This window comes from Gossypium raimondii, unplaced genomic scaffold (assembly GCF_025698545.1).
Source record: "Gossypium raimondii isolate GPD5lz unplaced genomic scaffold, ASM2569854v1 Contig00278, whole genome shotgun sequence".
NCBI classification, from domain to species: Eukaryota; Viridiplantae; Streptophyta; class Magnoliopsida; order Malvales; family Malvaceae; genus Gossypium; species Gossypium raimondii.
Genome location: NW_026291378.1, coordinates 62586 through 79581, shown reverse-complemented (window position 1 = coordinate 79581; position 16996 = coordinate 62586). Strand labels below are relative to the sequence as shown.

Sequence of the window (16996 nt, the reverse complement as noted above, 5' to 3'; positions counted from 1 at the left end):
AAGAGTTGACGGGTGCGATCATACCAAAGACTAATGCACCGGATCCCATCGAACTCCGCAGCTTAAGCGTGCTTGGGCGAGAGTAGTACTAGGATGGGTGACCTCCTGGGAAGTCCTCGTGTTGCACCCCTCCCATTTTATTTCATATAATTTTTTTTAGTTGCATTTTCTCGACGTGGTGTAACTCATTCGTTATTTTCGTTTTGTGAAATAAATAATTTGAAACGATATTTGGTCAAATTTGCATTTAAATTCGAGGCGCAAGTGCGATAAGGGGCAGCCTTTATATGAATAGATTGCGCAAGAGTTGACGGGTGCGATCATACCAGCACTAATGCACCGGATCCCATCAGAACTCCGCAGTTAAGCGCTCTTGGGCGAGAGTAGTACTAGGATGGGTGACCTCCTGGGAAGTCCTCGTGTTGCACCCCTCCCATTTTATTTCATAGAATGTTTTTTTAGTTGCCTTTTCTCGACGTAGTGTAACTCATTCGTTATTTTCGTTTTGTGAAATGAATAATTAGGAACGATATTCGGTCGAATTTGCATTTAAATTCGAGGCGCAAGTGCGATCAGCGGCAACCTTTATATGAATAGATTGCGCAAGAGTTGACGGGTGCGATCATACCAGCACTAATGCACCGGATCCCATCAGAACTCCGCAGCTAAGCGTGCTTGGGCGAGAGTAGTACTAGGATGGGTGACCTCCTGGGAAGTCCTCGTGTTGCACCCTTCCCATTTTATTTCATATAATTTTTTTTAGTTGCATTTTCTCGACGTGGTGTAACTCATTCGTTATTTGAGTTTTGTGAAATAAACAATTTGAAACGATATTTGGTCAAATTTGCATTTAAATTCGAGGCTAAGTGCGATAAGGGCACCTTTATATGAATAGATTGCGCAAGAGTTGACGGGTGCGATCATACCAAAGACTAATGCACCGGATCCCATCGTAACTCCGCAGCTAAGCGTGCTTGGGCGAGAGTAGTACTAGGATGGTGACCTCGAAGTCCTCGTGTTGCACCCCTCCCATTTTATTTCATAGAATGTTTTTTTTTAGTTGCCTTTTCTCGACGTAGTGTAACTCATTCGTTATTTTCGTTTTGTGAAATAAATAATTAGGAACGATATTCGGTCGAATTTGCATTTAAATTCGAGGCTAAGTGCGATCAGGGGCAACCTTTATATGAATAGATTATGCAAGAGTTGATTTCGGTGCGATCATACCAAAGACTAATGCACCGGATCCCATTAGAACTCCGCAGCTAAGCGTGCTTGGGCGAGAGTAGTACTAGGATGGGTGACCTCCTGGGAAGTCCTCGTGTTGCACCCCTCCCATTTTATTTCATATAATTTTTTTTAGTTGCATTTTCTCGACGTGGTGTAACTCATTCCTTATTTGCGTTTTGTGAAATAAACAATTTGAAACGATATTTGGTCAAATTTGCATTTAAATTCGAGGCGCAAGTGCGATAAGGGCAACCTTTATATGAATAGATTGCGCAAGAGTTGACGGTGCGATCATACCAAAGACTAATGCACCGGATCCCATCGAACTCCGCAGCTTAAGCGTGCTTGGCGAGAGTAGTACTAGGATGGGTGACCTCCTGGGAAGTCCTCGTGTTGCACCCCTCCCATTTTATTTCATAGAATGTTTTTTTTTAGTTGCATTTTCTCGACGTGGTGTAACTCATTCGTTATTTTCGTTTTGTGAAATAAATAATTAGGAACGATATTCGGTCAAATTTGCATTTAAATTCGAGGCGCAAGTGCGATAAGGGGCAACCTTTATATGAATAGATTGCGCAAGAGTTGACGGGTGCGATCATACCAGCACTAATGCACCGGATCCCATCAGAACTCCGCAGTTAAGCGTGCTTGGGCGAGAGTAGTACTAGGATGGTGACCTCGAAGTCCTCGTGTTGCACCCTCCCATTTTATTTCATATAATTTTTTTTAGTTGCATTTTCTCGACGTGGTGTAACTCATTCGTTATTTTCGCTTTTGTGAAATAAATAATTTGAAACGATATTTGGTCAAATTTGCATTTAAATTCGAGGCGCAAGTGCGATAAGGGCAACCTTTATATGAATAGATTGCGCAAGAGTTGACGGTGCGATCATACCAAAGACTAATGCACCGGATCCCATCGAACTCCGCAGCTAAGCGTGCTTGGGCGAGAGTAGTACTAGGATGGTGACCTCCGGAAGTCCTCGTGTTGCACCCTCCCATTTTATTTCATAGAATTTTTTTTAGTTGCATTTTCTCGACGTGGTGTAACTCATTCGTTATTTTCGCTTTGTGAAATAAATAATTTGAAACGATATTTGGTCAAATTTGCATTTAAATTCGAGGCGCAAGTGCGATAAGGGCAACCTTTATATGAATAGATTGCGCAAGAGTTGACGGGTGCGATCATACCAAAGACTAATGCACCGGATCCCATCGAACTCCGCAGCTAAGCGTGCTTGGGCGAGAGTAGTACTAGGATGGGTGACCTCCTGGGAAGTCCTCGTGTTGCACCCCTCCCATTTTATTTCATAGAATTTTTTTTAGTTGCATTTTCTCGACGTGGTGTAACTCATTCGTTATTTTCGCTTTTGTGAAATAAATAATTTGAAACGATATTTGGTCAAATTTGCATTTAAATTCGAGGCGCAAGTGCGATAAGGGCAACCTTTATATGAATAGATTGCGCAAGAGTTGACGGTGCGATCATACCAAAGACTAATGCACCGGATCCCATCGTAACTCCGCAGCTAAGCGTGCTTGGGCGAGAGTAGTACTAGGATGGGTGACCTCCGGAAGTCCTCGTGTTGCACCCTCCCATTTTATTTCATAGAATGTTTTTTTAGTTGCATTTTCTCGACGTGGTGTAACTCATTCGTTATTTTCGCTTTTGTGAAATAAATAATTAGAACGATATTCGGTCGAATTTGCATTTAAATTCGAGGCGCAAGTGCGATCAGGGCAACCTTTATATGAATAGATTGCGCAAGAGTTGACGGGTGCGATCATACCAAAGACTAATGCACCGGATCCCATCGTAACTCCGCAGCTTAAGCGTGCTTGGGCGAGAGTAGTACTAGGATGGGTGACCTCCGGAAGTCCTCGTGTTGCACCCTCCCATTTTATTTCATATAATTTTTTTAGTTGCATTTTCTCGACGTGGTGTAACTCATTCGTTATTTTGCTTTTGTGAAATAAATAATTTGAAACGATATTTGGTCAAATTTGCATTTAAATTCGAGGCGCAAGTGCGATAAGGGCAACCTTTATATGAATAGATTGCGCAAGAGTTGACGGGTGCGATCATACCAAAGACTAATGCACCGGATCCCATCGTAACTCCGCAGTTAAGCGTGCTTGGGCGAGAGTAGTACTAGGATGGGTGACCTCCTGGGAAGTCCTCGTGTTGCACCCCTCCCATTTTATTTCATAGAATGTTTTTTTAGTTGCATTTTCTCGACGTGGTGTAACTCATTCGTTATTTTCGTTTTGTGAAATAAATAATTAGGAACGATATTCGGTCGAATTTGCATTTAAATTCGAGGCGCAAGTGCGATAAGGGGCAACCTTTATATGAATAGATTGCGCAAGAGTTGACGGGTGCGATCATACCAGCACTAATGCACCGGATCCCATTAGAACTCCGCAGTTAAGCGTGCTTGGGCGAGAGTAGTACTAGGATGGGTGACCTCCTGGGAAGTCCTCGTGTTGCACCCCTCCCATTTTATTTCATATAATTTTTTTAGTTGCATTTTCTCGACGTGGTGTAACTCATTCGTTATTTGCGTTTTGTGAAATAAACAATTTGAAACGATATTTGGTCAAATTTGCATTTAAATTCGAGGCGCAAGTGCGATAAGGGGCAGCCTTTATATGAATAGATTGCGCAAGAGTTGACGGTGCGATCATACCAAAGACTAATGCACCGGATCCCATCGTAACTCCGCAGCTAAGCGTGCTTGGGCGAGAGTAGTACTAGGATGGTGACCTCCGGAAGTCCTCGTGTTGCACCCCTCCCATTTTATTTCATAGAATGTTTTTTTTTAGTTGCATTTTCTCGACGTGGTGTAACTCATTCGTTATTTTCGTTTTGTGAAATAAATAATTTGGAACGATATTCGGTCAAATTTGCATTTAAATTCGAGGCGCAAGTGCGATCAGGGGCAACCTTTATATGAATAGATTGCGCAAGAGTTGACGGGTGCGATCATACCAGCACTAATGCACCGGATCCCATCAGAACTCCGCAGTTAAGCGTGCTTGGGCGAGAGTAGTACTAGGATGGGTGACCTCCTGGGAAGTCCTCGTGTTGCACCCCTCCCATTTTATTTCATATAATTTTTTTTAGTTGCATTTTCTCGACGTGGTGTAACTCATTCGTTATTTGCGTTTTGTGAAATAAACAATTTGAAACGATATTTGGTCAAATTTGCATTTAAATTCGAGGCGCAACTGCGATAAGGGCAGCCTTTATATGAATAGATTGCGCAAGAGTTGATTTGGGTGCGATCATACCAAAGACTAATGCACCGGATCCCATCGTAACTCCGCAGCTAAGCGTGCTTGGGCGAGAGTAGTACTAGGATGGGTGACCTCCTGGAAGTCCTCGTGTTGCACCCTCCCATTTTATTTCATATAATGTTTTTTTTTAGTTGCATTTTCTCGACGTGGTGTAACTCATTCGTTATTTTCGTTTTGTGAAATAAATAATTAGAACGATATTCGGTCGAATTTGCATTTAAATTCGAGGCGCAAGTGCGATCAGGGCAACCTTTATATGAATAGATTGCGCAAGAGTTGACGGGTGCGATCATACCAAAGACTAATGCACCGGATCCCATCGAACTCCGCAGCTTAAGCGTGCTTGGGCGAGAGTAGTACTAGGATGGGTGACCTCCTGGGAAGTCCTCGTGTTGCACCCCTCCCATTTTATTTCATATAATTTTTTTTAGTTGCATTTTCTCGACGTGGTGTAACTCATTCGTTATTTGCGTTTTGTGAAATAAACAATTTGAAACGATATTTGGTCAAATTTGCATTTAAATTCGAGGCGCAAGTGCGATAAGGGCAGCCTTTATATGAATAGATTGCGCAAGAGTTGACGGTGCGATCATACCAAAGACTAATGCACCGGATCCCATCGTAACTCCGCAGCTTAAGCGTGCTTGGGCGAGAGTAGTACTAGGATGGGTGACCTCCTGGGAAGTCCTCGTGTTGCACCCCTCCCATTTTATTTCATAGAATGTTTTTTTTTAGTTGCATTTTCTCGACGTGGTGTAACTCATTCGTTATTTTCGTTTTGTGAAATAAATAATTAGAACGATATTCGGTCGAATTTGCATTTAAATTCGAGGCGCAAGTGCGATCAGGGGCAACCTTTATATGAATAGATTGCGCAAGAGTTGACGGTGCGATCATACCAAAGACTAATGCACCGGATCCCATTAGAACTCCGCAGCTTAAGCGTGCTTGGGCGAGAGTAGTACTAGGATGGTGACCTCCGGAAGTCCTCGTGTTGCACCCTCCCATTTTATTTCATATAAAGTTTTTTTTAGTTGCATTTTCTCGACGTGGTGTAACTCATTCGTTATTTGCGTTTTGTGAAATAAACAATTTGAAACGATATTTGGTCAAATTTGCATTTAAATTCGAGGCGCAAGTGCGATAAGGGGCAGCCTTTATATGAATAGATTGCGCAAGAGTTGACGGTGCGATCATACCAAAGACTAATGCACCGGATCCCATCAGAACTCCGCAGTTAAGCGTGCTTGGGCGAGAGTAGTACTAGGATGGGTGACCTCCTGGGAAGTCCTCGTGTTGCACCCCTCCCATTTTATTTCATATAATGTTTTTTTTTAGTTGCATTTTCTCGACGTGGTGTAACTCATTCGTTATTTTCGTTTTGTGAAATAAATAATTTAGAACGATATTCGGTCGAATTTGCATTTAAATTCGAGGCGCAAGTGCGATCAGGGGCAGCCTTTATATGAATAGATTGCGCAAGAGTTGACGGGTGCGATCATACCAGCACTAATGCACCGGATCCCATCAGAACTCCGCAGTTAAGCGTGCTTGGGCGAGAGTAGTACTAGGATGGGTGACCTCCTGGGAAGTCCTCGTGTTGCACCCCTCCCATTTTATTTCATATAATTTTTTTTAGTTGCATTTTCTCGACGTGGTGTAACTCATTCGTTATTTGCGTTTTGTGAAATAAACAATTTGAAACGATATTTGGTCAAATTTGCATTTAAATTCGAGGCGCAAGTGCGATAAGGGGCAGCCTTTATATGAATAGATTGCGCAAGAGTTGACGGGTGCGATCATACCAGAGACTAATGCACCGGATCCCATCGGAACTCCGCAGTTAAGCGTGCTTGGGCGAGAGTAGTACTAGGATGGGTGACCTCCTGGGAAGTCCTCGTGTTGCACCCCTCCCATTTTATTTCATAGAATGTTTTTTTTTAGTTGCATTTTCTCGACGTGGTGTAACTCATTCGTTATTTTCGTTTTGTGAAATAAATAATCTGGAACGATATTCGGTCGAATTTGCATTTAAATTCGAGGCGCAAGTGCGATCAGGGGCAACCTTTATATGAATAGATTGCGCAAGAGTTGACGGTGCGATCATACCAAAGACTAATGCACCGGATCCCATTAGAACTCCGCAGCTTAAGCGTGCTTGGGCGAGAGTAGTACTAGGATGGGTGACCTCCTGGGAAGTCCTCGTGTTGCACCCCTCCCATTTTATTTCATATAATTTTTTTTAGTTGCATTTTCTCGACGTGGTGTAACTCATTCGTTATTTTGCTTTGTGAAATAAACAATTTGAAACGATATTTGGTCAAATTTGCATTTAAATTCGAGGCGCAAGTGCGATAAGGGCAACCTTTATATGAATAGATTGCGCAAGAGTTGACGGGTGCGATCATACCAAAGACTAATGCACCGGATCCCATCGTAACTCCGCAGCTTAAGCGTGCTTGGGCGAGAGTAGTACTAGGATGGGTGACCTCCGGAAGTCCTCGTGTTGCACCCCTCCCATTTTATTTCATAGAATGTTTTTTTTTAGTTGCATTTTCTCGACGTGGTGTAACTCATTCGTTATTTTCGTTTTGTGAAATAAATAATTTGGAACGATATTCGGTCGAATTTGCATTTAAATTCGAGGCGCAAGTGCGATCAGGGGCAACCTTTATATGAATAGATTGCGCAAGAGTTGACGGGTGCGATCATACCAGCACTAATGCACCGGATCCCATCAGAACTCCGCAGCTAAGCGTGCTTGGGCGAGAGTAGTACTAGGATGGGTGACCTCCTGGGAAGTCCTCGTGTTGCACCCCTCCCATTTTATTTCATATAATATTTTTTTTAGTTGCATTTTCTCGACGTGGTGTAACTCATTCGTTATTTTCGCTGTGTGAAATAAATAATTTGAAACGATATTTGCTCGAATTTGCATTTAAATTCGAGGCGCAACTGCGATAAGGGCAACCTTTATATGAATAGATTGCGCAAGAGTTGACGGTGCGATCATACCAAAGACTAATGCACCGGATCCCATCGTAACTCCGCAGCTAAGCGTGCTTGGGCGAGAGTAGTACTAGGATGGGTGACCTCCGAAGTCCTCGTGTTGCACCCCTCCCATTTTATTTCATAGAATGTTTTTTTTTAGTTCAATTTTCTGGACGTGGTGTAACTCATTCGTTATTTTCGTTTTGTGAAATAAATAATTAGAACGATATTCGGTCGAATTTGCATTTAAATTCGAGGCGCAAGTGCGATCAGGGCAACCTTTATATGAATAGATTGCGCAAGAGTTGACGGTGCGATCATACCAAAGACTAATGCACCGGATCCCATTAGAACTCCGCAGTTAAGCGTGCTTGGGCGAGAGTAGTACTAGGATGGGTGACCTCCTGGGAAGTCCTCGTGTTGTACCCCTCCCATTTTATTTCATATAATTTTTTTAGTTGCATTTTCTCGACGTGGTGTAACTCATTCGTTATTTTCGTTTTGTGAAATAAACAATTTGAAACGATATTTGGTCAAATTTGCATTTAAATTCGAGGCGCAAGTGCGATAAGGGCAACCTTTATATGAATAGATTGCGCAAGAGTTGACGGTGCGATCATACCAAAGACTAATGCACCGGATCCCATCGTAACTCCGCAGCTAAGCGTGCTTGGGCGAGAGTAGTACTAGGATGGGTGACCTCCTGGGAAGTCCTCGTGTTGCACCCTCCCATTTTATTTCATATAATGTTTTTTTTTAGTTGCATTTTCTCGACGTGGTGTAACTCATTCGTTATTTTCGTTTTGTGAAATAAATAATTTGGAACGATATTCGGTCGAATTTGCATTTAAATTCGAGGCGCAAGTGCGATCAGGGGCAGCCTTTATATGAATAGATTGCGCAAGAGTTGACGGGTGCGATCATACCAGCACTAATGCACCGGATCGCATTAGAACTCCGCAGCTTAAGCGTGCTTTGGGCGAGAGTAGTACTAGGATGGGTGACCTCCGGAAGTCCTCGTGTTGCACCCTCCCATTTTATTTCATATAATTTTTTTAGTTGCATTTTCTCGACGTGGTGTAACTCATTCGTTATTTTCGCTTTGTGAAATAAATAATTTGAAACGATATTTGGTCAAATTTGCATTTAAATTCGAGGCGCAAGTGCGATAAGGGCAACCTTTATATGAATAGATTGCGCAAGAGTTGACGGGTGCGATCATACCAAAGACTAATGCACCGGATCCCATCGTAACTCCGCAGCTTAAGCGTGCTTGGGCGAGAGTAGTACTAGGATGGGTGACCTCCGGAAGTCCTCGTGTTGCACCCTCCCATTTTATTTCATAGAATGTTTTTTTAGTTGCATTTTCTCGACGTGGTGTAACTCATTCGTTATTTTCGCTTTTGTGAAATAAATAATTAGAACGATATTCGGTCGAATTTGCATTTAAATTCGAGGCGCAAGTGCGATAAGGGCAACCTTTATATGAATAGATTGCGCAAGAGTTGACGGTGCGATCATACCAAAGACTAATGCACCGGATCCCATCGAACTCCGCAGCTAAGCGTGCTTGGGCGAGAGTAGTACTAGGATGGGTGACCTCCGGAAGTCCTCGTGTTGCACCCTCCCATTTTATTTCATATAATTTTTTTAGTTGCATTTTCTCGACGTGGTGTAACTCATTCGTTATTTTCGCTTTTGTGAAATAAACAATTTGAAACGATATTTGGTCAAATTTGCATTTAAATTCGAGGCGCAAGTGCGATAAGGGCAACCTTTATATGAATAGATTGCGCAAGAGTTGACGGGCGCGATCATACCAAAGACTAATGCACCGGATCCCATCAGAACTCCGCAGTTAAGCGTGCTTGGGCGAGAGTAGTACTAGGATGGGTGACCTCCTGGGAAGTCCTCGTGTTGCACCCCTCCCATTTTATTTCATAGAATGTTTTTTTTAGTTGCATTTTCTCGACGTGGTGTAACTCATTCGTTATTTTCGTTTTGTGAAATAAATAATTAGGAACGATATTCGGTCGAATTTGCATTTAAATTCGAGGCGCAAGTGCGATCAGGGGCAACCTTTATATGAATAGATTGCGCAAGAGTTGACGGTGCGATCATACCAAAGACTAATGAACCGGATCCCATCTGAACTCCGCAGTTAAGCGTGCTTGGGCGAGAGTAGTACTAGGATGGGTGACCTCCTGGGAAGTCCTCGTGTTGCACCCCTCCCATTTTATTTCATATAATTTTTTTTAGTTGCATTTTCTCGACGTGGTGTAACTCATTCGTTATTTTGCGTTTTGTGAAATAAACAATTTGAAACGATATTTGGCCAAATTTGCATTTAAATTCGAGGCGCAAGTGCGATCAGCGGCAACCTTTATATGAATAGATTGCGCAAGAGTTGACGGGTGCGATCATACCAAAGACTAATGCACCGGATCCCATCGTAACTCCGCAGCTTAAGCGTGCTTGGGCGAGAGTAGTACTAGGATGGGTGACCTCCTCGAAGTCCTCGTGTTGCACCCCTCCCATTTTATTTCATAGAATGTTTTTTTTTAGTTGCATTTTCTCGACGTGGTGTAACTCATTCGTTATTTTCGTTTTGTGAAATAAATAATTAGGAACGATATTCGGTCGAATTTGCATTTAAATTCGAGGCGCAAGTGCGATCAGGGCAACCTTTATATGAATAGATTGCGCAAGAGTTGACGGGTGCGATCATACCAAAGACTAATGCACCGGATCCCATTAGAACTCCGCAGCTTAAGCGTGCTTGGGCGAGAGTAGTACTAGGATGGGTGACCTCCGGAAGTCCTCGTGTTGCACCCTCCCATTTTATTTCATATAATTTTTTTAGTTGCATTTTCTCGACGTGGTGTAACTCATTCGTTATTTTGCTTTGTGAAATAAACAATTTGAAACGATATTTGGTCAAATTTGCATTTAAATTCGAGGCGCAAGTGCGATCAGGGGAAGCCTTTATATGAATAGATTGCGCAAGAGTTGACGGTGCGATCATACCAAAGACTAATGCACCGGATCCCATCGGAACTCCGCAGTTAAGCGTGCTTGGGCGAGAGTAGTACTAGGATGGGTGACCTCCTGGGAAGTCCTCGTGTTGCACCCCTCCCATTTTATTTCATAGAATGTTTTTTTTTAGTTGCATTTTCTCGACGTGGTGTAACTCATTCGTTATTTTCGTTTTGTGAAATAAATAATCTGGAACGATATTCGGTCGAATTTGCATTTAAATTCGAGGCGCAAGTGCGATCAGGGGCAACCTTTATATGAATAGATTGCGCAAGAGTTGACGGGTGCGATCATACCAGCACTAATGCACCGGATCGCATTAGAACTCCGCAGTTAAGCGTGCTTGGGCGAGAGTAGTACTAGGATGGGTGACCTCCTGGGAAGTCCTCGTGTTGTACCCCTCCCATTTTATTTCATATAATTTTTTTTAGTTGCATTTTCTCGACGTGGTGTAACTCATTCGTTATTTGCGTTTTGTGAAATAAACAATTTGAAACGATATTTGGTCAAATTTGCATTTAAATTCGAGGCGCAAGTGCGATAAGGGGCAGCCTTTATATGAATAGATTGCGCAAGAGTTGACGGTGCGATCATACCAAAGACTAATGCACCGGATCCCATCGAACTCCGCAGCTAAGCGTGCTTGGGCGAGAGTAGTACTAGGATGGGTGACCTCCTGGGAAGTCCTCGTGTTGCACCCCTCCCATTTTATTTCATAGAATTTTTTTTAGTTGCATTTTCTCGACGTGGTGTAACTCATTCGTTATTTTCGCTTTGTGAAATAAATAATTTGAACGATATTTGGTCAAATTTGCATTTAAATTCGAGGCGCAAGTGCGATAAGGGCAACCTTTATATGAATAGATTGCGCAAGAGTTGACGGTGCGATCATACCAAAGACTAATGCACCGGATCCCATCAGAACTCCGCAGTTAAGCGTGCTTGGGCGAGAGTAGTACTAGGATGGGTGACCTCCTGGGAAGTCCTCGTGTTGCACCCCTCCCATTTTATTTCATAGAATGTTTTTTTTTAGTTGCATTTTCTCGACGTGGTGTAACTCATTCGTTATTTTCGTTTTGTGAAATAAATAATTAGGAACGATATTCGGTCGAATTTGCATTTAAATTCGAGGCGCAAGTGCGATCAGGGGCAACCTTTATATGAATAGATTGCGCAAGAGTTGACGGGTGCGATCATACCAGCACTAATGCACCGGATCCCATCAGAACTCCGCAGCTAAGCGTGCTTGGGCGAGAGTAGTACTAGGATGGGTGACCTCCTGGGAAGTCCTCGTGTTGCACCCCTCCCATTTTATTTCATATAATTTTTTTAGTTGCATTTTCTCGACGTGGTGTAACTCATTCGTTATTTGCGTTTTGTGAAATAAACAATTTGAAACGATATTTGGTCAAATTTGCATTTAAATTCGAGGCGCAAGTGCGATAAGGGGCAGCCTTTATATGAATAGATTGCGCAAGAGTTGACGGGTGCGATCATACCAGCACTAATGCACCGGATCCCATCAGAACTCCGCAGCTAAGCGTGCTTGGGCGAGAGTAGTACTAGGATGGGTGACCTCCTGGGAAGTCCTCGTGTTGCACCCCTCCCATTTTATTTCATAGAATGTTTTTTTTTAGTTGCATTTTCTCGACGTGGTGTAACTCATTCGTTATTTTCGTTTTGTGAAATAAATAATTAGGAACGATATTCGGTCGAATTTGCATTTAAATTCGAGGCGCAAGTGCGATAAGGGCAACCTTTATATGAATAGATTGCGCAAGAGTTGACGGTGCGATCATACCAAAGACTAATGCACCGGATCCCATCGAACTCCGCAGCTTAAGCGTGCTTGGGCGAGAGTAGTACTAGGATGGGTGACCTCCGGAAGTCCTCGTGTTGCACCCTCCCATTTTATTTCATATAATTTTTTTAGTTGCATTTTCTCGACGTGGTGTAACTCATTCGTTATTTTCGCTTTGTGAAATAAATAATTTGAAACGATATTTGGTCAAATTTGCATTTAAATTCGAGGCGCAAGTGCGATAAGGGCAACCTTTATATGAATAGATTGCGCAAGAGTTGACGGTGCGATCATACCAAAGACTAATGCACCGGATCCCATCGAACTCCGCAGCTAAGCGTGCTTGGGCGAGAGTAGTACTAGGATGGGTGACCTCCGGAAGTCCTCGTGTTGCACCCTCCCATTTTATTTCATAGAATGTTTTTTTAGTTGCATTTTCTCGACGTGGTGTAACTCATTCGTTATTTTCGCTTTGTGAAATAAATAATTTGAAACGATATTTGGTCAAATTTGCATTTAAATTCGAGGCGCAAGTGCGATAAGGGCAACCTTTATATGAATAGATTGCGCAAGAGTTGACGGGTGCGATCATACCAAAGACTAATGCACCGGATCCCATCGAACTCCGCAGCTAAGCGTGCTTGGGCGAGAGTAGTACTAGGATGGGTGACCTCCGGAAGTCCTCGTGTTGCACCCTCCCATTTTATTTCATAGAATGTTTTTTTAGTTGCATTTTCTCGACGTGGTGTAACTCATTCGTTATTTTCGCTTTTGTGAAATAAATAATTTGAAACGATATTTGGTCAAATTTGCATTTAAATTCGAGGCGCAAGTGCGATAAGGGCAACCTTTATATGAATAGATTGCGCAAGAGTTGACGGTGCGATCATACCAAAGACTAATGCACCGGATCCCATCGTAACTCCGCAGCTTAAGCGTGCTTGGGCGAGAGTAGTACTAGGATGGGTGACCTCCGGAAGTCCTCGTGTTGCACCCTCCCATTTTATTTCATATAATTTTTTTTAGTTGCATTTTCTCGACGTGGTGTAACTCATTCGTTATTTTCGCTTTTGTGAAATAAATAATTTGAAACGATATTTGGTCAAATTTGCATTTAAATTCGAGGCGCAAGTGCGATAAGGGCAACCTTTATATGAATAGATTGCGCAAGAGTTGACGGGTGCGATCATACCAAAGACTAATGCACCGGATCCCATCGAACTCCGCAGCTTAAGCGTGCTTGGGCGAGAGTAGTACTAGGATGGGTGACCTCCTGGAAGTCCTCGTGTTGCACCCTCCCATTTTATTTCATAGAATGTTTTTTTAGTTGCATTTTCTCGACGTGGTGTAACTCATTCGTTATTTTCGCTTTGTGAAATAAATAATTTGAACGATATTCGGTCAAATTTGCATTTAAATTCGAGGCGCAAGTGCGATAAGGGCAACCTTTATATGAATAGATTGCGCAAGAGTTGACGGGTGCGATCATACCAAAGACTAATGCACCGGATCCCATCGAACTCCGCAGCTAAGCGTGCTTGGGCGAGAGTAGTACTAGGATGGGTGACCTCCGGAAGTCCTCGTGTTGCACCCTCCCATTTTATTTCATATAATTTTTTTTAGTTGCATTTTCTCGACGTGGTGTAACTCATTCGTTATTTTCGCTTTTGTGAAATAAATAATTTGAAACGATATTTGGTCAAATTTGCATTTAAATTCGAGGCGCAAGTGCGATAAGGGCAACCTTTATATGAATAGATTGCGCAAGAGTTGACGGGTGCGATCATACCAAAGACTAATGCACCGGATCCCATCGTAACTCCGCAGCTAAGCGTGCTTGGGCGAGAGTAGTACTAGGATGGGTGACCTCCGGAAGTCCTCGTGTTGCACCCTCCCATTTTATTTCATAGAATGTTTTTTTTTAGTTGCATTTTCTCGACGTGGTGTAACTCATTCGTTATTTTCGTTTTGTGAAATAAATAATTAGAACGATATTCGGTCGAATTTGCATTTAAATTCGAGGCGCAAGTGCGATCAAGGGGCAACCTTTATATGAATAGATTGCGCAAGAGTTGACGGGTGCGATCATACCAGAAGCACATGCACCGGATCGCATTAGAACTCCGCAAGTAAGCGTGCTTGGGCGAGAGTAGTACTAGGATGGGTGACCTCCGGAAGTCCTCGTGTTGCACCCTCCCATTTTATTTCATATAATTTTTTTTTAGTTGCATTTTCTCGACGTGGTGTAACTCATTCCTTATTTGCGTTTTGTGAAATAAACAAATTGAAACGATATTTGGTCAAATTTGCATTTAAATTCGAGGCGCAAGTGCGATAAGGGCAGCCTTTATATGAATAGATTGCGCAAGAGTTGACGGGTGCGATCATACCAAAGACTAATGCACCGGATCCCATCGTAACTCCGCAGCTTAAGCGTGCTTGGGCGAGAGTAGTACTAGGATGGGTGACCTCCGGAAGTCCTCGTGTTGCACCCCTCCCATTTTATTTCATAGAATGTTTTTTTAGTTGCATTTTCTCGACGTGGTGTAACTCATTCGTTATTTTCGTTTTGTGAAATAAATAATTAGAACGATATTCGGTCGAATTTGCATTTAAATTCGAGGCGCAAGTGGGGATCAGGGGCAACCTTTATATGAATAGATTGCGCAAGAGTTGACGGTGCGATCATACCAAAGACTAATGCACCGGATCCCATTAGAACTCCGCAGCTTAAGCGTGCTTGGGCGAGAGTAGTACTAGGATGGGTGACCTCCGGAAGTCCTCGTGTTGCACCCTCCCATTTTATTTCATATAATTTTTTTAGTTGCATTTTCTCGACGTGGTGTAACTCATTCCTTATTTGCGTTTTGTGAAATAAACAATTTGAAACGATATTTGGTCAAATTTGCATTTAAATTCGAGGCGCAAGTGCGATAAGGGGCAGCCTTTATATGAATAGATTGCGCAAGAGTTGACGGTGCGATCATACCAAAGACTAATGCACCGGATCCCATCGTAACTCCGCAGCTTAAGCGTGCTTGGGCGAGAGTAGTACTAGGATGGGTGACCTCCTGGGAAGTCCTCGTGTTGCACCCCTCCCATTTTATTTCATAGAATGTTTTTTTTTAGTTGCATTTTCTCGACGTGGTGTAACTCATTCGTTATTTTCGTTTTGTGAAATAAATAATTAGGAACGATATTCGGTCGAATTTGCATTTAAATTCGAGGCGCAAGTGCGATCAGGGGCAACCTTTATATGAATAGATTGCGCAAGAGTTGACGGTGCGATCATACCAGCACTAATGCACCGGATCGCATTAGAACTCCGCAGTTAAGCGTGCTTGGGCGAGAGTAGTACTAGGATGGGTGACCTCCTGGGAAGTCCTCGTGTTGCACCCCTCCCATTTTATTTCATATAATTTTTTTTAGTTGCATTTTCTCGACGTGGTGTAACTCATTCGTTATTTGCGTTTTGTGAAATAAACAATTTGAAACGATATTTGGTCAAATTTGCATTTAAATTCGAGGCGCAAGTGCGATCAGCGGCAACCTTTATATGAATAGATTGCGCAAGAGTTGACGGGTGCGATCATACCAAAGACTAATGCACCGGATCCCATCGTAACTCCGCAGCTAAGCGTGCTTGGGCGAGAGTAGTACTAGGATGGGTGACCTCCGAAGTCCTCGTGTTGCACCCTCCCATTTTATTTCATAGAATGTTTTTTTAGTTGCATTTTCTCGACGTGGTGTAACTCATTCGTTATTTTCGCTTTTGTGAAATAAATAATTGAACGATATTCGGTCAAATTTGCATTTAAATTCGAGGCGCAAGTGCGATAAGGGCAACCTTTATATGAATAGATTGCGCAAGAGTTGACGGTGCGATCATACCAAAGACTAATGCACCGGATCCCATCGAACTCCGCAGTTAAGCGTGCTTGGGCGAGAGTAGTACTAGGATGGGTGACCTCCGGAAGTCCTCGTGTTGCACCCCTCCCATTTTATTTCATATAATTTTTTTTTAGTTGCATTTTCTCGACGTGGTGTAACTCATTCGTTATTTTCGCTTTTGTGAAATAAATAATTTGAAACGATATTTGGTCAAATTTGCATTTAAATTCGAGGCGCAAGTGCGATAAGGGCAACCTTTATATGAATAGATTGCGCAAGAGTTGACGGTGCGATCATACCAAAGACTAATGCACCGGATCCCATCGAACTCCGCAGCTTAAGCGTGCTTGGGCGAGAGTAGTACTAGGATGGGTGACCTCCGGAAGTCCTCGTGTTGCACCCTCCCATTTTATTTCATATAATTTTTTTTAGTTGCATTTTCTCGACGTGGTGTAACTCATTCGTTATTTTCGCTTTGTGAAATAAATAATTTGAAACGATATTTGGTCAAATTTGCATTTAAATTCGAGGCGCAAGTGCGATAAGGGCAACCTTTATATGAATAGATTGCGCAAGAGTTGACGGTGCGATCATACCAAAGACTAATGCACCGGATCCCATCGTAACTCCGCAGCTAAGCGTGCTTGGGCGAGAGTAGTACTAGGATGGGTGACCTCCTGGGAAGTCCTCGTGTTGCACCCCTCCCATTTTATTTCATAGAATGTTTTTTTTTAGTTGCATTTTCTC

The 16996-nt window shown here is 42.7% G+C and overlaps 27 non-coding genes and 30 pseudogenes across 27 annotated transcripts; all 57 read left to right on the top strand.

The window, feature by feature from the left end:
• The first annotated feature begins 10 nt into the window (after positions 1 to 10).
• On the top strand, positions 11 to 130 carry LOC128038243 (5S ribosomal RNA). The gene has a single exon (XR_008193548.1). It is a non-coding gene; the product is annotated as a 5S ribosomal RNA (ribosomal RNA).
• Positions 131 to 312: 182 nt separating this feature from the next.
• LOC128038167 (5S ribosomal RNA) lies at positions 313 to 431 on the top strand. Its single transcript, XR_008193472.1, has one exon. It is a non-coding gene; the product is annotated as a 5S ribosomal RNA (ribosomal RNA).
• Positions 432 to 614: 183 nt separating this feature from the next.
• LOC128038406 (5S ribosomal RNA) lies at positions 615 to 733 on the top strand. The gene has a single exon (XR_008193569.1). It is a non-coding gene; the product is annotated as a 5S ribosomal RNA (ribosomal RNA).
• Positions 734 to 912: 179 nt separating this feature from the next.
• Positions 913 to 1027, top strand: LOC128038386 (5S ribosomal RNA; annotated as a pseudogene).
• Positions 1028 to 1213: 186 nt separating this feature from the next.
• Positions 1214 to 1333, top strand: LOC128038206 (5S ribosomal RNA). The gene has a single exon (XR_008193511.1). It is a non-coding gene; the product is annotated as a 5S ribosomal RNA (ribosomal RNA).
• Positions 1334 to 1513: 180 nt separating this feature from the next.
• Positions 1514 to 1632, top strand: LOC128038349 (5S ribosomal RNA; annotated as a pseudogene).
• Positions 1633 to 1817: 185 nt separating this feature from the next.
• Positions 1818 to 1931, top strand: LOC128038217 (5S ribosomal RNA). The gene has a single exon (XR_008193522.1). It is a non-coding gene; the product is annotated as a 5S ribosomal RNA (ribosomal RNA).
• A 180-nt stretch (positions 1932 to 2111) lies between these two features.
• Positions 2112 to 2227, top strand: LOC128038356 (5S ribosomal RNA; annotated as a pseudogene).
• Positions 2228 to 2407: 180 nt separating this feature from the next.
• LOC128038216 (5S ribosomal RNA) lies at positions 2408 to 2526 on the top strand. Its single transcript, XR_008193521.1, has one exon. It is a non-coding gene; the product is annotated as a 5S ribosomal RNA (ribosomal RNA).
• Positions 2527 to 2707: 181 nt separating this feature from the next.
• LOC128038334 (5S ribosomal RNA) lies at positions 2708 to 2825 on the top strand (annotated as a pseudogene).
• Positions 2826 to 3006: 181 nt separating this feature from the next.
• On the top strand, positions 3007 to 3125 carry LOC128038363 (5S ribosomal RNA; annotated as a pseudogene).
• A 179-nt stretch (positions 3126 to 3304) lies between these two features.
• On the top strand, positions 3305 to 3424 carry LOC128038222 (5S ribosomal RNA). The gene has a single exon (XR_008193527.1). It is a non-coding gene; the product is annotated as a 5S ribosomal RNA (ribosomal RNA).
• A 183-nt stretch (positions 3425 to 3607) lies between these two features.
• LOC128038405 (5S ribosomal RNA) lies at positions 3608 to 3726 on the top strand. Its single transcript, XR_008193568.1, has one exon. It is a non-coding gene; the product is annotated as a 5S ribosomal RNA (ribosomal RNA).
• Positions 3727 to 3906: 180 nt separating this feature from the next.
• LOC128038383 (5S ribosomal RNA) lies at positions 3907 to 4023 on the top strand (annotated as a pseudogene).
• Positions 4024 to 4208: 185 nt separating this feature from the next.
• On the top strand, positions 4209 to 4327 carry LOC128038313 (5S ribosomal RNA). Its single transcript, XR_008193557.1, has one exon. It is a non-coding gene; the product is annotated as a 5S ribosomal RNA (ribosomal RNA).
• Positions 4328 to 4510: 183 nt separating this feature from the next.
• LOC128038260 (5S ribosomal RNA) lies at positions 4511 to 4629 on the top strand (annotated as a pseudogene).
• A 182-nt stretch (positions 4630 to 4811) lies between these two features.
• Positions 4812 to 4931, top strand: LOC128038242 (5S ribosomal RNA). The gene has a single exon (XR_008193547.1). It is a non-coding gene; the product is annotated as a 5S ribosomal RNA (ribosomal RNA).
• Positions 4932 to 5111: 180 nt separating this feature from the next.
• Positions 5112 to 5232, top strand: LOC128038304 (5S ribosomal RNA; annotated as a pseudogene).
• Positions 5233 to 5415: 183 nt separating this feature from the next.
• On the top strand, positions 5416 to 5533 carry LOC128038381 (5S ribosomal RNA; annotated as a pseudogene).
• A 182-nt stretch (positions 5534 to 5715) lies between these two features.
• LOC128038199 (5S ribosomal RNA) lies at positions 5716 to 5835 on the top strand. The gene has a single exon (XR_008193504.1). It is a non-coding gene; the product is annotated as a 5S ribosomal RNA (ribosomal RNA).
• Positions 5836 to 6020: 185 nt separating this feature from the next.
• Positions 6021 to 6139, top strand: LOC128038302 (5S ribosomal RNA). Its single transcript, XR_008193556.1, has one exon. It is a non-coding gene; the product is annotated as a 5S ribosomal RNA (ribosomal RNA).
• Positions 6140 to 6321: 182 nt separating this feature from the next.
• On the top strand, positions 6322 to 6441 carry LOC128038182 (5S ribosomal RNA). Its single transcript, XR_008193487.1, has one exon. It is a non-coding gene; the product is annotated as a 5S ribosomal RNA (ribosomal RNA).
• A 184-nt stretch (positions 6442 to 6625) lies between these two features.
• LOC128038233 (5S ribosomal RNA) lies at positions 6626 to 6746 on the top strand. The gene has a single exon (XR_008193538.1). It is a non-coding gene; the product is annotated as a 5S ribosomal RNA (ribosomal RNA).
• Positions 6747 to 6926: 180 nt separating this feature from the next.
• Positions 6927 to 7045, top strand: LOC128038354 (5S ribosomal RNA; annotated as a pseudogene).
• Positions 7046 to 7230: 185 nt separating this feature from the next.
• Positions 7231 to 7349, top strand: LOC128038402 (5S ribosomal RNA). Its single transcript, XR_008193566.1, has one exon. It is a non-coding gene; the product is annotated as a 5S ribosomal RNA (ribosomal RNA).
• Positions 7350 to 7531: 182 nt separating this feature from the next.
• LOC128038364 (5S ribosomal RNA) lies at positions 7532 to 7648 on the top strand (annotated as a pseudogene).
• Positions 7649 to 7830: 182 nt separating this feature from the next.
• LOC128038218 (5S ribosomal RNA) lies at positions 7831 to 7950 on the top strand. The gene has a single exon (XR_008193523.1). It is a non-coding gene; the product is annotated as a 5S ribosomal RNA (ribosomal RNA).
• A 179-nt stretch (positions 7951 to 8129) lies between these two features.
• LOC128038244 (5S ribosomal RNA) lies at positions 8130 to 8249 on the top strand. The gene has a single exon (XR_008193549.1). It is a non-coding gene; the product is annotated as a 5S ribosomal RNA (ribosomal RNA).
• A 184-nt stretch (positions 8250 to 8433) lies between these two features.
• Positions 8434 to 8552, top strand: LOC128038249 (5S ribosomal RNA; annotated as a pseudogene).
• A 179-nt stretch (positions 8553 to 8731) lies between these two features.
• Positions 8732 to 8850, top strand: LOC128038362 (5S ribosomal RNA; annotated as a pseudogene).
• A 180-nt stretch (positions 8851 to 9030) lies between these two features.
• Positions 9031 to 9147, top strand: LOC128038315 (5S ribosomal RNA; annotated as a pseudogene).
• Positions 9148 to 9327: 180 nt separating this feature from the next.
• On the top strand, positions 9328 to 9447 carry LOC128038193 (5S ribosomal RNA). The gene has a single exon (XR_008193498.1). It is a non-coding gene; the product is annotated as a 5S ribosomal RNA (ribosomal RNA).
• Positions 9448 to 9630: 183 nt separating this feature from the next.
• LOC128038219 (5S ribosomal RNA) lies at positions 9631 to 9750 on the top strand. Its single transcript, XR_008193524.1, has one exon. It is a non-coding gene; the product is annotated as a 5S ribosomal RNA (ribosomal RNA).
• Positions 9751 to 9933: 183 nt separating this feature from the next.
• On the top strand, positions 9934 to 10053 carry LOC128038350 (5S ribosomal RNA; annotated as a pseudogene).
• Positions 10054 to 10237: 184 nt separating this feature from the next.
• On the top strand, positions 10238 to 10356 carry LOC128038285 (5S ribosomal RNA; annotated as a pseudogene).
• A 178-nt stretch (positions 10357 to 10534) lies between these two features.
• Positions 10535 to 10654, top strand: LOC128038205 (5S ribosomal RNA). Its single transcript, XR_008193510.1, has one exon. It is a non-coding gene; the product is annotated as a 5S ribosomal RNA (ribosomal RNA).
• A 185-nt stretch (positions 10655 to 10839) lies between these two features.
• On the top strand, positions 10840 to 10958 carry LOC128038168 (5S ribosomal RNA). Its single transcript, XR_008193473.1, has one exon. It is a non-coding gene; the product is annotated as a 5S ribosomal RNA (ribosomal RNA).
• Positions 10959 to 11139: 181 nt separating this feature from the next.
• LOC128038230 (5S ribosomal RNA) lies at positions 11140 to 11258 on the top strand. The gene has a single exon (XR_008193535.1). It is a non-coding gene; the product is annotated as a 5S ribosomal RNA (ribosomal RNA).
• Positions 11259 to 11437: 179 nt separating this feature from the next.
• Positions 11438 to 11557, top strand: LOC128038198 (5S ribosomal RNA). The gene has a single exon (XR_008193503.1). It is a non-coding gene; the product is annotated as a 5S ribosomal RNA (ribosomal RNA).
• A 185-nt stretch (positions 11558 to 11742) lies between these two features.
• Positions 11743 to 11861, top strand: LOC128038391 (5S ribosomal RNA). The gene has a single exon (XR_008193565.1). It is a non-coding gene; the product is annotated as a 5S ribosomal RNA (ribosomal RNA).
• A 181-nt stretch (positions 11862 to 12042) lies between these two features.
• Positions 12043 to 12161, top strand: LOC128038379 (5S ribosomal RNA). Its single transcript, XR_008193563.1, has one exon. It is a non-coding gene; the product is annotated as a 5S ribosomal RNA (ribosomal RNA).
• A 183-nt stretch (positions 12162 to 12344) lies between these two features.
• Positions 12345 to 12462, top strand: LOC128038380 (5S ribosomal RNA; annotated as a pseudogene).
• Positions 12463 to 12640: 178 nt separating this feature from the next.
• On the top strand, positions 12641 to 12757 carry LOC128038314 (5S ribosomal RNA; annotated as a pseudogene).
• A 181-nt stretch (positions 12758 to 12938) lies between these two features.
• Positions 12939 to 13055, top strand: LOC128038279 (5S ribosomal RNA; annotated as a pseudogene).
• Positions 13056 to 13236: 181 nt separating this feature from the next.
• On the top strand, positions 13237 to 13355 carry LOC128038398 (5S ribosomal RNA; annotated as a pseudogene).
• Positions 13356 to 13536: 181 nt separating this feature from the next.
• Positions 13537 to 13655, top strand: LOC128038306 (5S ribosomal RNA; annotated as a pseudogene).
• Positions 13656 to 13835: 180 nt separating this feature from the next.
• On the top strand, positions 13836 to 13952 carry LOC128038278 (5S ribosomal RNA; annotated as a pseudogene).
• Positions 13953 to 14133: 181 nt separating this feature from the next.
• LOC128038296 (5S ribosomal RNA) lies at positions 14134 to 14251 on the top strand (annotated as a pseudogene).
• Positions 14252 to 14435: 184 nt separating this feature from the next.
• On the top strand, positions 14436 to 14553 carry LOC128038321 (5S ribosomal RNA; annotated as a pseudogene).
• Positions 14554 to 14734: 181 nt separating this feature from the next.
• Positions 14735 to 14853, top strand: LOC128038353 (5S ribosomal RNA; annotated as a pseudogene).
• Positions 14854 to 15035: 182 nt separating this feature from the next.
• On the top strand, positions 15036 to 15154 carry LOC128038322 (5S ribosomal RNA; annotated as a pseudogene).
• A 179-nt stretch (positions 15155 to 15333) lies between these two features.
• Positions 15334 to 15454, top strand: LOC128038303 (5S ribosomal RNA; annotated as a pseudogene).
• A 184-nt stretch (positions 15455 to 15638) lies between these two features.
• LOC128038171 (5S ribosomal RNA) lies at positions 15639 to 15757 on the top strand. Its single transcript, XR_008193476.1, has one exon. It is a non-coding gene; the product is annotated as a 5S ribosomal RNA (ribosomal RNA).
• Positions 15758 to 15939: 182 nt separating this feature from the next.
• LOC128038331 (5S ribosomal RNA) lies at positions 15940 to 16056 on the top strand (annotated as a pseudogene).
• Positions 16057 to 16235: 179 nt separating this feature from the next.
• Positions 16236 to 16352, top strand: LOC128038290 (5S ribosomal RNA; annotated as a pseudogene).
• A 182-nt stretch (positions 16353 to 16534) lies between these two features.
• LOC128038378 (5S ribosomal RNA) lies at positions 16535 to 16652 on the top strand (annotated as a pseudogene).
• A 179-nt stretch (positions 16653 to 16831) lies between these two features.
• On the top strand, positions 16832 to 16951 carry LOC128038238 (5S ribosomal RNA). The gene has a single exon (XR_008193543.1). It is a non-coding gene; the product is annotated as a 5S ribosomal RNA (ribosomal RNA).
• Positions 16952 to 16996: the final 45 nt, after the last annotated feature.